The following is a 12,727-nucleotide window of genomic DNA, read 5'->3' on the forward strand; positions in this document are numbered from 1 at the left end:
GCCACTGCCATAACCCTCGAAATGTCCTGACAGCTTCAATGTTCTAGATAGACAGCAGCGTTTCTACCCTACACTTCTCTCTGGCCCCGGGCAGCGATGTCCCAGCTACTGAGATTTGGCGTGAAGGGGCAGAATTAATTCACGTAGAGAGCTCCATCACTGCCGACAGTTTGAGAATCCTTGTGTTAAGTCAGCCCTACTGGGTTATATTGGCCAGTCTGTAGTGACCACGAAAAGAAACTAAAGTCTGAGTGTAGTCTTTCATCTTGTAAGTTGATTGTCTCTTTGGGGGCGGGGGTGGGTACAGTTCGCTTTCAAATCACATAGGTGCCATTTTATGTGAAATTACTCGCTAAGAAATACCAACATTAGCTCAGTCCCTGGAGACCCTGGAGGGTCCCAGACGACACCCCTTGCAAGAATGTGCACCCAAAGACGGAACCTGGTGAGCACGGAGGACCGGAGCCCCGCCCATCTGAGCACAGAGTTCCCTAAAATCAAAATCTAGGCCTTCCCAAGCTATCTGGTAAAGGACTTTTTTTTTTTTTTTTTAAATAAATTTATTTATTTGCTTATTTTTGGCTGTGTTGGGTCTTCGTTTCTGTGCGAGGGCTTTCTCCAGTTGCGGCGAGCGGGGGCCACTCTTCATCACGGTGTGCAGGCCTCTCACTGAAGGACATTTTTAAAATGTATTTATTTCCAATCTATCATAGACCAACTTTTGTAAAATATAACACAAATTAAATACCCCAAAAATGAAATTAAAAAATGACATAGGGGCTTCCCTAGTGGCACAGTGGTTGAGAGTCTGCCTGCCAATGCAGGGGACACGGGTTCGAGCCCTGGTCTGGGAAGATCCCACGTGCCGCGGAGCAACTGGGCCCGTGAGCCACAACTACTGAGCCTGCACATCTGGAGCCTGTGCTCCGCAACAAGAGAGGCCGCGATAATGAGAGGCCCGCGCACCGTGATGAAGAGTGGCCCCCGCTCGCCGCAACTAGAGAAAGCCCTCGCACAGAAACGAAGACCCAACACAGCCATAAATAAATAAATAAATAAATAAATAAATAAATAAATAAATAAATAAATAAACCCCCCCACCAAAAAAAAAAAAAGACATAAAAAATACAAGTCCTAATTTTTTATTATTAAATTCAATAGACAAAAAATTATCCTGTTGCATCCCTGGAAGATGAATTTACCTCGTAGAGGCCCAGGGACCTGCAGGAAGCCAGAGACAAGCCCCATGAGTAGCACTGCCTGAAACCACCTGCACCTCCTACCTTCTAAAGGGAAATTATCATCTTTGTTTTTGTCTCAATGCAAGCACAATAGTTTTTCATGAATAGTCACTACTTATCTAAACTTCTAGGTCACAGCTGACTGGTTTATTTTCTAATAATTTTCAGTTTGCTTGCAAAGAGTACAAGGCACTTGAAGACATGTGGTCTAATTTTGTTTTGATGGTATCCCTCTAAGTTTCATAAAGGCCTGTGGTATTTCTTATTTGACTGATGGTATAGCTGGACTGAGAAAGGTCATTTGATCTGATGAGGAGGGGGGACGAGGCGCAGCCCCACTGCAGCACCCACTTGAGGTAGCTGACACCACACAAGCCCATCCGCACCAGGGCTGCCCAAGTGCCCTGGGAAGTGGCTGATGAAGGAGTCATAGGAGTTTTGTCCCAACCAGCCTGGACCGGTCCAGCCATGAGCCTCCCTCACCGAACACAGCTCTGGCAAGTAGGCCAGCCCGCCACTAGAAGAATTACATCCTGCCAGGGCAAGGCACTGTCTAGGGCCTGTGGCTACCAGAGATGCAGGAGATTTTGTCCAACTGTCACCCTGCAGACACAGGTGAACGCCTGGCTTCAGTAAGCCTGCATCCTCCAGGATCATCAAGGCACCAGACAGGACTGAACCAAACCAGACTTCTCCCCACCTTTGAAACACTCAGGGAGGCCTGGACACAAACTGGGGAGGGGTTCAAATCCCGAAATGTCCTCCTATGTATGTCATGTGAAATAGTAGCTGGCGTTGCACTCCAGGGACCAATGAGACCTGTAACCATAGATGGACACCCCATTACATAGATGCTATGGGAAAATGTTTAGTTTTTCTAAATCTATCAAAAAGTAGTAGCTTTCACTTTTAGCAACTGTGTGATAAGTGGGATAAAAGTCTAGGCTGCCCTCCCCTTCCCTAGCACATTCTATAACTCATGTTTCAAAGTCATTATTAAGAACTAATTCATGGACTTCCCTGGTGGCACAGTGGTTGAGAATACGCCTGCCAATGCAGGGGACACGGGTTCCAGCCCTGGTCCGGGAAGATCCCACATGTCGCGGAGCAACTAAGCCCGTGCGCCTCAACTACTGAGCCTGTGCTCTAGAAACCGCGAGCCACAACTACTGAGTCCACGTGCCACAACTACTGAAGCCCGCGCGCCTAGAGCCCCTGCTCTGCAACAAGAGAAGCCACTGCAATGAGAAGCCCGCGCACTGCAACGAAGAGTAGCCCCCACTCGCCTCAACTAGAGGAAGCTGGCACGCAGTAACAAAGACCCAATGCAGCCAAAAATAAATAAAGTAATTAATTTTTTAAAAAAAGGAAAAAAACCTAATTCATCCCTGGGTCTATGGCCCTGGTAGATGTGGTCTCCACATCATTTAGGGACTAAATTCAGCTGCATGTTACGGAAATCTGGCTACGATGCTTTCACCACACAGGGTTAATTTCTCACACAGGACACTGAAGCAGTTGGTCCTGAGGTGCAGCGGCTCCATGATGTCATCAAGGGCTCAGGTTTCTTCCGTCTTCTATTCTGCCATCGTAGCATGTGGCTTCCCCATCATGGTCTCTTCTGGTCACAAGATGGCCTCTGCAGCCCCAGCCTCACATCTCTGTGCCAAGAAAGTAAAAGGAAACTACAAGCAGAAAATAAAATAGACCCCGCAGACTCTCATGTAAAACCCATTAGCCGACACTGTGAAATATGGCCAGCCCTGGGCTGCAAGGGAGGTTGGGAAATGTAGTTCTGTAGCTAGGAATTTTGCTGCCCCGTGAGAAAGAAGAATATGTTGATAAAGAAAGAAAGAACAAATCCTGGGGAGGACTGTCTGCTCCAGCCTCCTCTTATCCATCTTGGGAAATGGATTTAGCTCATTATTTTCCCAATGGAACAACTGATGATAATGACCACTAATTAAGTATCTATCATAAACCAGAAAGGTTGTCAGACACTTCACGCTCATGTTCTCCTTCAACCTTCACAATAATAACCCCGAAGGTAGATTATTATCCTCCCCATTTTATAGATGAAGAAATAAATGGAGACTGAGAAATATCAAGTGCCTCGTCCAAGGTGGCACACAGGCAATTGATGACAATATCTAAATTTTAACCCTGATGTCTCTGTCCCTAAAATCTAACTTTCCACTGTAGCTGAACATACATCTTGATGATTGCTTCAGAGGAAGGGCTGGGGCTGAGAGATTTTCATGCTGAAGATTATTCTTCGAAATTCAGCATCTTTTGTATCCTGGCTATGTTCCTTTGCTGCCTGTCTCATGGGTTAACTCACTGATATAAACAATCTGGTACGCAGTCTCAGATGGCCATCTGCTTTATTTTGGTTTCCACAGATATTTTTGTACCAAAACTCCTGTAAACACAAGTGCTTGAAAGTTCACTTGTCTCTTGGAGTCCAGTGGAACCTGAGTCTTAAGGAAATTGATCAGTGAGAAGCCTTAGTTCCAAGCAAAAGAAATTTATTCTGGATGATTAAGCAGAAAGACGTAAATTAAGATGATAGGGATGGAGTAGGAATAATGCTGGGGAGGGGCTGGGGAGGGGGTTGTTTATTTATTACGTTTGTATAACTAGCCATAAAGTCCTCCAAAATAAACTAAATAAGTAAATAAAAGCATATGGGCTTGTTCATAGAATTGTTGGGAGGGGTAGAGAACCAGGTTTGAGGCTAAAGCTTGGAGAACAATACCCAATTTGATGAGAAAATCTCTGCAGGGGTCCTGCCCCACTGAGCCCTCAGGAAAGGCACCAGCCCCTGCCCCCCGCTGCCCATTCAACACAAGGAGCTCAACCTTGCAGGCCCCCACCATGGTTGCCTCCCCCAAAGCCAGATGCCCCCATCACCACCACACCAGCAGCAATACAAGAGCCTGTTTTCTCACTTTGCCCCCTTCCATATCAGTTTTACATGGGTGTGTCCATGCCATACGCTAGCTTCAATTCTCATAAGAGTTCTCATTCTTATATTGGGAGCAGGACTCCGTAGGCGGGAATTTCTCTAGGTGTAGAAAGACCATTCAAAAGATGAGGGACGGGTAACACGAGGGATCCTTGCAGTGATGGAAATGTTCTGTATCTTGACTGTATCAATGTTAGTATCCTGGTTGTGATATTGTACCATAGTTGTGCAAGATGTTACCATTGGGAGAAACTGAGTTAAGGGTACAGAGGAGCTCTCTGTATTACATCTTACAACTCCGTGTGAACCTACAATTATCTGAAAATAAAAGTTTAACTATAAAAGGCATTAAGAGAATGAAAAGACAAGCCACAGGCTGGAAGAAAATATTTGAAAATCATATCTGTTAAAGGACTTGTATCCATAATATACAAAGAACTCTTAAAACTCAATAAGAAAACAAACAACTCAATTGAAACTGAGAAAAAGATCTGAATAGACACCCACCAGTGAAGATATACAGGTAGTAAATAAGCATATGAAAAGATGCTCGACATCATATGTCATTAGGGAACTGCAAATTAAAACAACATGAGATACCACTACATACCTGTTAGAATGTCCAGAACACTGACATCACCAAATGCTGGCTATGGCTAGCCATAAGGCTATGGAGCAACAGGAACTCTCATTTGTTGCTGGTGAGAATGCAAAATGGTACAGCCACTTTGGAAGACAGAGTGGCAGTTTCTTACAAAATTAAACATAGTCTTACCATAAGATCCAAAAATCATGCTCCTTGGTACTTACCCAAGTGAGTTGAAAACTTATGTCCACAAAAAAACCTGTACATGAATGTTTATAGCAGCTTTATTCATAATTGCCAAAACTTGGAAGCAACCAAGATATTCTTCAAGAGGTGAATGGATGAGAAAACTGTGGTACATCCAGACAATGAAATATTATTCAGCAATATAAAGAAATGAGCAGGAATTCCCTGGTGGTCCAGTGGTTAGGACTTCATGCTTTCACTGCCGAGGGCCTGGGTTCAATCCCTGGTCGAGGAACTAAGATCCCACAAGCCATGGGGCACAACCAAAAAAAAAAAAAAAAAAGAAATGAGCTATGAAGAAATGAGCTACGAAGTCATGAAAATATAGGGAGGATTCTTTTTTTTTTATATTTTATTTATTTATTTATTTATTTATTTATTTATTTATTTATGGCTGTGTTGGGTCTTCGTTTCTGTGCGAGGGCTTTCTCTAGTTGTGGCAAGTGGGGGCCACTCTTCATCGCGGTGCGCGGGCCTCTCACCGTCGCGGCCTCTCTTGTTGCGGAGCACAGGCTCCAGACGCGCAGGCTCAGTAGTTGTGGCTCACGGGCCTAGTCGCTCCACGGCATGTGGGATCTTCCCAGACCAGGGCTCGAACCCGTGTCCCCTGCATTGGCAGGCAGATTCCCAACCACTGCGCCCCCAGGCAAGCCCCCAGGGAGGATTCTTAAATGCATATTGCAAAGTGAAAGAAGTCAGAATGAAAAGGCTACATACTGTATGATTCCAACTACATGACATTCTGAAAAAGGCAAAACTATGGAGACAGTAAAAAGAACAATAGTTGCCAAGGTTCATGGGGAAGGGTAGGAGGGGTGAATAGGGGAAACACAGGGGATTTTTAGGGCAGTGAAACTATTCTGTACAATACTCTAATGGTGAATATCTGACATTATACATTTGTCAAGACCCATTGAACTATACAACACAAAGAGTGAACTTAATGTAAACTATGGTTCATCAACTGTAACAAATGGATGCAAGATGTCAATAATAGGGGAAACTGGAAGGGGGAGTAGCGTATATGGGAACCTCTGTACTTTCTCCTCAATTTTTCCCTAACCCAAGAACTGCTCTACAAAATAAAAAGTGTACTAACTTTTTAAAAAATGTAATTAAAAACAAAAGATGAGGAACAGCCATGATTATAACAGGGAGTTACTACAGAATTACCAAGAGGGGTTAGAGGGGTGCAGCATTAGAGGATTAGAGGAGTCGAACAATCAAGTCACATAAGAGAGAGCATGAACTGTAAATAGATACGCGGGTGGAAAGGGCAACCAAAGAAACGTAACTTACAAGTGCTACTTTAAGCATGTTAAATTTATAAAATGTAAATAAAGGTATTATTTTACACGTGCTAAATTAGCATACAATTTCAAATGCGCCCTGGTGTTCACCAAGCTGTGAGGAATGTGACAGGATAATAATACCTAACCAGTGGCAGTTAGGTAGGTACTGAAGAAACACTTCTGCTTGTAAGTGTGGTGAGCAAGAGCCACACAGATGTTCATGCCCTTGGACCAGAAAATTCTAGAGGTTTATTCTAAAGAACGTTTCCTGAGGACCTAATTCAACAGACGTTATCAACTTATTGTGGGATATTATACTCAGGAAAAATGGCCTTGTCTCCCTAATAAATTGATGACATTTTAAAAAGCAGGTGTTGGGGAGATGTTACAGGATAAAGGAGACTTATAACAACAAAATGCAGTGTATGGACTTTGTCTGGACTCTGATTTGAATGAACAACTATAAAAAGCCTGGTGGGGTTTTTTTGTTTATTTGTTTTTGGTATCTGGGGTAACTTTAATATGGACTGGAAATTAGATGATATTAACAAATTATTAATATTGTAATGTATAAAAATGGCAGATGATTATGTTTTTAAAAGTCATTACCAGAGAGGCATTGTGACGTATTTATGGGTAAGATGTCATGCTAAAGATAATCCAGCTTTTATGTACATACACAGTTGGCCTTCTGTATCTGCAGATTCAACCAACTGCAGACTGAATTCCATCTGCGGTTGGTTGTATCCACAGATGCAGAATCCACGGATACAAAGGACCACTGAACTATGCTATTTTATTTTATTTTATTTTTTAACATCTTTATTGGAGTATAATTGCTTTACAATGGCGTGTTAGTTTCTGCTTTATAACAAAGTGAATCAGTTATACATATACATATGTCCCCATATCTCTTCCCTCTTGCATCTCCCTCCCTCCCGCCCTCCCTATCCCACCCCTCTAGGTGGTCACAAAGCACAGAGCTGATCTCCCTGTGCTATGCGGCTGCTTCCCACTAGCTATCTATTTTACGTTTGGTAGTGTATATATGTCCATGCCACCCTCTCACTTTGTCCCAGCTTACCCTTCCCCCTCCCCATATCCTCAACTCCATTCTCTAGTAGGTCTGTGTCTTTATTCCCGTCTTGCCACTAGTGAATTATGCTATTTTATACAAGGGACTTGAGCACCTGTGAAGTTTTGTATCCATGGGGATCCTGGAACCAATCCCCAGTAGATACCACGGGACTGTATTTTACCACAATTGTTTTTTAAATCCAGAAAAAAAACTGTAGGTTGTGGGGAAGTGAGCAGGATGAAGCAAGGTTGGCTAACAGTTGAAGATTTATGATGGGCACATTGAAATTCATTATACATCTTTTATATGCTTGAAATTTTCCATAATAAAAAGTTTTAAAACATCCTACTGTGGCATACTATTAGCAGTACCTTACTATCTGTTGTAGGTATTTAGCTCAGCACCTTGCCTCTTAGTAAAGACAATTTTCCAGCCTTCCTTGCAGCTACGTTCAGCCTTTCCTGTTACCAACATCCTACACCAGAGAGGTACATTTGTTACAACTGATGACACATCAAGATCATCCAAAGTCCATAGTTTACATTAGGGTTTATCTCTGGCTTTTAATAATGTCTATTACTTGTTCCAAATGCTTTTAATCAGAGTACAGTTTTTAGGGAAACTCTTCAATAACATTTTCTAACAATTTATAGCTAACAAGGATAAACAGGGCAAGTGAGTCCCATGGCTTTTAATTTATTTAAGCAAAAAGAACTGATGAGTAACTGCCGAAATGTTAAAAATTTCACGTGATATATGAAGTACAGAGTAGATCACAGTGGAAATATATAGCTCCATCTACTGTAAATACTTTGAATTGGATATCTCTGAGTTTTGTACTTTATGGATCTTAGTTTGCTTTCATGATGAATTTAATTTAGGAGTTTTGTAAATGATTTCACGCTCTGAGCATTTTGCAAGACTCTGAGAGATATAAACATAATTAACACGAGGATGCTGGCCTCAGGAACTCTGAACAGTTGAACAGTTTTAAGGCAGCCTCCAGCCCAGGCTGACATTCAGTGATATGCCGATCCTGTGTTGCCCAAGAAGGGCTGAGGTTTGAAGATATAAAAGGAATTACTCTGCTTTCCCTAAAGCCACAGTCATTGGGATGGGATGAGATTAAATGACCCTCGGGAGGGGAAAGGACTTTTGGAAAGTGCTGGAGAGGTGAGAGGGAAATGGAAATCTAGGGGTGAGGGTATGGCGAGGCCATGGTGTTCTCAGTTACCCTCAGCTGACCAGCATTTCAGGGTAACAAAAGGACATGGTCAGAGGTGATGGTTCCACGCAGGGCCAGGTCACCACACCCTGTAATAAGTGCTAGAATAAAAGTATATGCGATGTGCTTTGAAAGGAGAGAGAAGGAAGACTTCATTCTGCTGCAGGGAGTAGGGGCTGGAGCAGAGAGGCATCAGGTCTCGGAATGGGGTGACCTCAGGAGGCTTTGTAAGGGCACAGGAAGAGAGGAAGGGCATTTCAGGCAAGAGGAACAGCATGAAGTACGGCACAGAGGTGTGAAATTTCATCATGCGTTTAGAAAACAGGGTAGGCTGCTTGGCTGAAGCTTAGTAAGATGGTGGGGCAAGAAGATACATAAGCAGGGACCAGCTTCTGCAGGACCTGGAACTCCAGGGTGATAAGTTTGCAAACACTGGGGAGCACTGAGAAATTCCCAGCAGGGCAGAGACAAGAGAACAGTCATCTGGAAGCAAAGCGGAGGTAGACTGTAGCGGGTTAAGACTAGAGGTCAGAGAGACTGGTTGGGAAGCTATTATAACGAGTTCAGAAGAGAAATAGAGGATTAGAACCAGGGCAGTGACAGTATAAAGAGGACGAAACAGAATCTCAGAAGGAGTTCAAATTCACCTCTGCAATGGATGGCACTAGGCCACTAACTGGACTTGGGTGACATCTTAAACAGGACAGGTTGTTCAGAGAAGGAGTGCTCAGGCATTTGATTATGATCCACCTGTTGGCACAGTAAATGGCACATAAAAAGTGTTCTATCCACGTAATCTATTATTATTACCGCTATTATTACTATTCTTATTTATCTCAAAAACTAAGTCATCTTTTGTTGATTTTTTCAGATACTCATTTTCATAGATACTTTGTAGGAAAGTTATATAACTGGCTTTCTTTATATTAAGCAAAATACAATCACTAGAATCACAGAGATCACTAGAAAACCTGTTTTATTGCATACAAGATCATTAAACCTTAAATCAGAGCCTTGGTTACTTAGTCTATTCAATGTTGCCCCATAAAGCAACTGCAAAGCATTAGGGTAATACTACACCTAGTTTACCTTCATCTCCTGCCCTCACACTGGACTGAGAGCTTCCCAAAGTCAGACACTAGGACTTATTTGCCATTGTGTCCCCAGTCTTTAGGGGAATATTAGAATATGGCCAGTGCTCCAAAGACTTTTGTTGAAGAATGAATGAATAAATAAATGGATGGATGGACGGATGGATGGTTGGATGAATGGATGGATGGGTGGATGGAACAATAAAAAAATTAAATCCTTGAAAAAAATCCCTTCTTTTGGATTAAATATAGTGTGTGTCATACTTGAAATTGGTCACATGATTCAGCCAAGGGAGGAGTGGAATGAATCCTTGCCAGACACACTGGAACCCACAGTGAACAAGGGTCAGTCAGCTGCCCACCCAGGAGCAGCTGAAGTAAAGCCACCTACATCCCCCATCTCCAGAGCAGTTTTCTCAGCTAGCAAGATTCATCAAAGAGGGCAGGTTTTAGCCCAAATAATTTAGATTCAGTTTCCAATATTGTTCAGATTTTTCTGCAGACTTCACAGAACTTTTGTATTGGAATATCGATACCTTTACCAGAATAAAACCCCAAATGCCAGTGATCTAAACAAGGTACAAGGTTATGTTTCTCACCGAAGTTTAGACTCAACGGTGGCTCCAAGATACTGGGATTCCAAGCTCTTTCCATCTTGAAGCTCTGTCATCTTCAACATGCAGCTTCTATCGTCTTGTCTAAAACGACAGATCTGGTTCCCTACCACTGTATGCCCTACCCTATTTTAGTCCCAAAAAAGGGAGAAAAGAGGAGGTCATACCTGAAGGTTTGACCCAGAAGTTGCACACATTATTTCTGTTCACATCTCGTTAACCAAAACTTGGTCACATGGCCACAACTAGCTACCAGGGATGCTGGGAAATGAAGCATTTAGTTGGCTATCCATGTGCCTCCCTAAAACTTCTATCATTCTAGAGCAGGGGTTGTTAGCCTTTCTTATGCCATGGACCCCTTTGTCAGTCTGATGAAACTGCTTCACAGAATTCTCAAACAAAATTTTAAATTAAAAAACGTTTAAAATATTTGCATTAAAAATAATTGTGAAAGTAGTTGCAACCGTGCTTCTTATTATTGCATTGATAACAAATACGGCAGCAGGTTTAATCATCACGATAACTTCAAAGTCATGATGAGCATAAACAGAACTTCAAGGTATCTGCGATCGTAATGTGATATAAAAATATCTGTGATTCCTTCTGGTGACAAAGTCACAGGCGGTATTAATCCTACCGTGGCCATCACCTACATTCATAACTGAAGGAAATGCTAAATTTCAGTTAGAGGGTAGTCAAAACAAAGATGTGATTTTTTTCTCAGCCTGGTGCATGGACACCCTGAATTCTACTCAAAGGCTTTTTGGGGTCTGTGAACCTAGTTTAAGGACCCTCACTAATAGAATAAGAGAATGGAGACTGGGTGGCATTAACAGAGTGCGCCACAAGCCCCATTTCAGTACATGCCCGGGGTCTGTGATCAATACTCTCTGTATTAATGAGGGTTCAATGAGGAGACAGAAACCAAAGAGGAATTTGAAAGGGAAATTTTTTTTTAATTTTGTAAATTTATTTGTTTATTTATTTTGGGCTGTGTTGGGTCTTCATTGCTGAGCGCGGGCTTTCTCTAGCTGCGGCGAATGGGGGCTACCCTTCGTTGTGGTGTGCGGGCTTCTCATTGAGGTGGCATCTCTTGTTGTGGAGCACGGGCTCTAGGCACGCGGGCTTCAGTACTTGTGGCACGCGGGCTCAGAAGTTGTGACTCGCGGGCTCTAGAGCACAGGTTCAGTAGTTGTGGCTCGTGGGCTCTAAAGCACAGGCTCAGGAGTCGTGGCACACGGGTTCAGTTGCCCTGCAACATGTGGGATCTTCCCGGACAAGGGATCGAACCTGTGTCCCTTGCATTGGCAGGTGGACTCTTAACCACTGTACTACCAGGGAAGTCCCTGGAAGGGAAATTTTAATATAAAGAATTATTAACTATAACAGGGACTGGTGTCACGAGGGATTGACTATTAAGAAGAGAACGCTAAAGGATAGACGAATTGCAGGTATAAAAAGGAGAGCTGATATCTGGAAATTGTCAGAGGGCAGGGCAGGCTTACTGGATGTCAGAGTAGCTGCTGTGGTGTCACGCTGGCAGAACTTGCTGGAAATCCATCTTCTAGGTGCTTGGGAAAGCTATTCTTGGAGAGGTACCTCACGGAGGCACTATGAAACCACCAGTGGAAGGTGCTGGGTGCTAGGTGCTAGGCGCTGCTGACCACTGTGCCCTGCAGAAGCCAGGCTCTGGGAAAGCTTCTTACATTGTGAAGGAAACCAGAACGTGTCTCCCCAAAATATGCCACTTTGGCATATGGATTATTTTGAATTACAAGCATTCAAGAAACGGCAAGTATAAGGACACTCTGACCCTCCTTTTTTCTTCCTAAAAGCAGGAGATAAAACTCCTATGTGAAAGGTACCCTCCCTGGATGAGGAGGAAAGAAGACATTCTTATCAGCGCAGAGGTAGCACCAGAGGAATCTGCAAATGAACATCAGTCCATTCATTTCCTCCTATGTATTTACCCTCCCACCTTCCAAGTTTGCCTTCCTTGGGAGCCTGAAACTGCTTTCCTTTGTCCTGTCATTTCTCTACAAATTTATTATTTTTTATTGAAGATGCCATATCTTTGGAATTCTAAATCACCACTTTGAGTTACTTTTGGTTTAGGTTTCTCCCATGTGATGTGTGCTGAATGTTTTAACAAACTATTTGTTTTCTCTTGTTAATCTGTCTTTTAGTACAGGGGTCTCAGCCAAGAACTCAGAAGGTAGAAAGAAAATTATTTTTCCTCCCCTACAGCTGCAAGGCTGGGCACTGGGAGAGCTGGGAGCTGGGGGCCCTGCCTGCCTTGCTGTAACTGGTAATGCTCTAAGCTGGATGGCTTGCCAGTAGTCCTTGTTTGATCACCAATTTGAAAATTTGCTCCATATTCCAGCCT

At 43.1% G+C, this 12,727-nt stretch overlaps 1 long non-coding RNA gene across 1 annotated transcript; it reads right to left on the reverse strand.

Moving 5' to 3' along the window:
- Positions 1–536: 536 nt before the first annotated feature.
- On the reverse strand, positions 537–11,684 carry LOC309625318. The gene is made up of 2 exons (XR_014242459.1): positions 2,743–11,684; positions 537–2,060 (listed from the first exon to the last, which is right to left on the reverse strand). It is a non-coding gene; the product is annotated as an uncharacterized lncRNA (long non-coding RNA).
- Positions 11,685–12,727: the final 1,043 nt, after the last annotated feature.

The sequence above is a fragment of the Balaenoptera borealis genome, assembly GCF_965194805.1.
Source record: "Balaenoptera borealis genome assembly, chromosome: 3".
Classification (NCBI taxonomy): domain Eukaryota; kingdom Metazoa; phylum Chordata; class Mammalia; order Artiodactyla; family Balaenopteridae; genus Balaenoptera; species Balaenoptera borealis.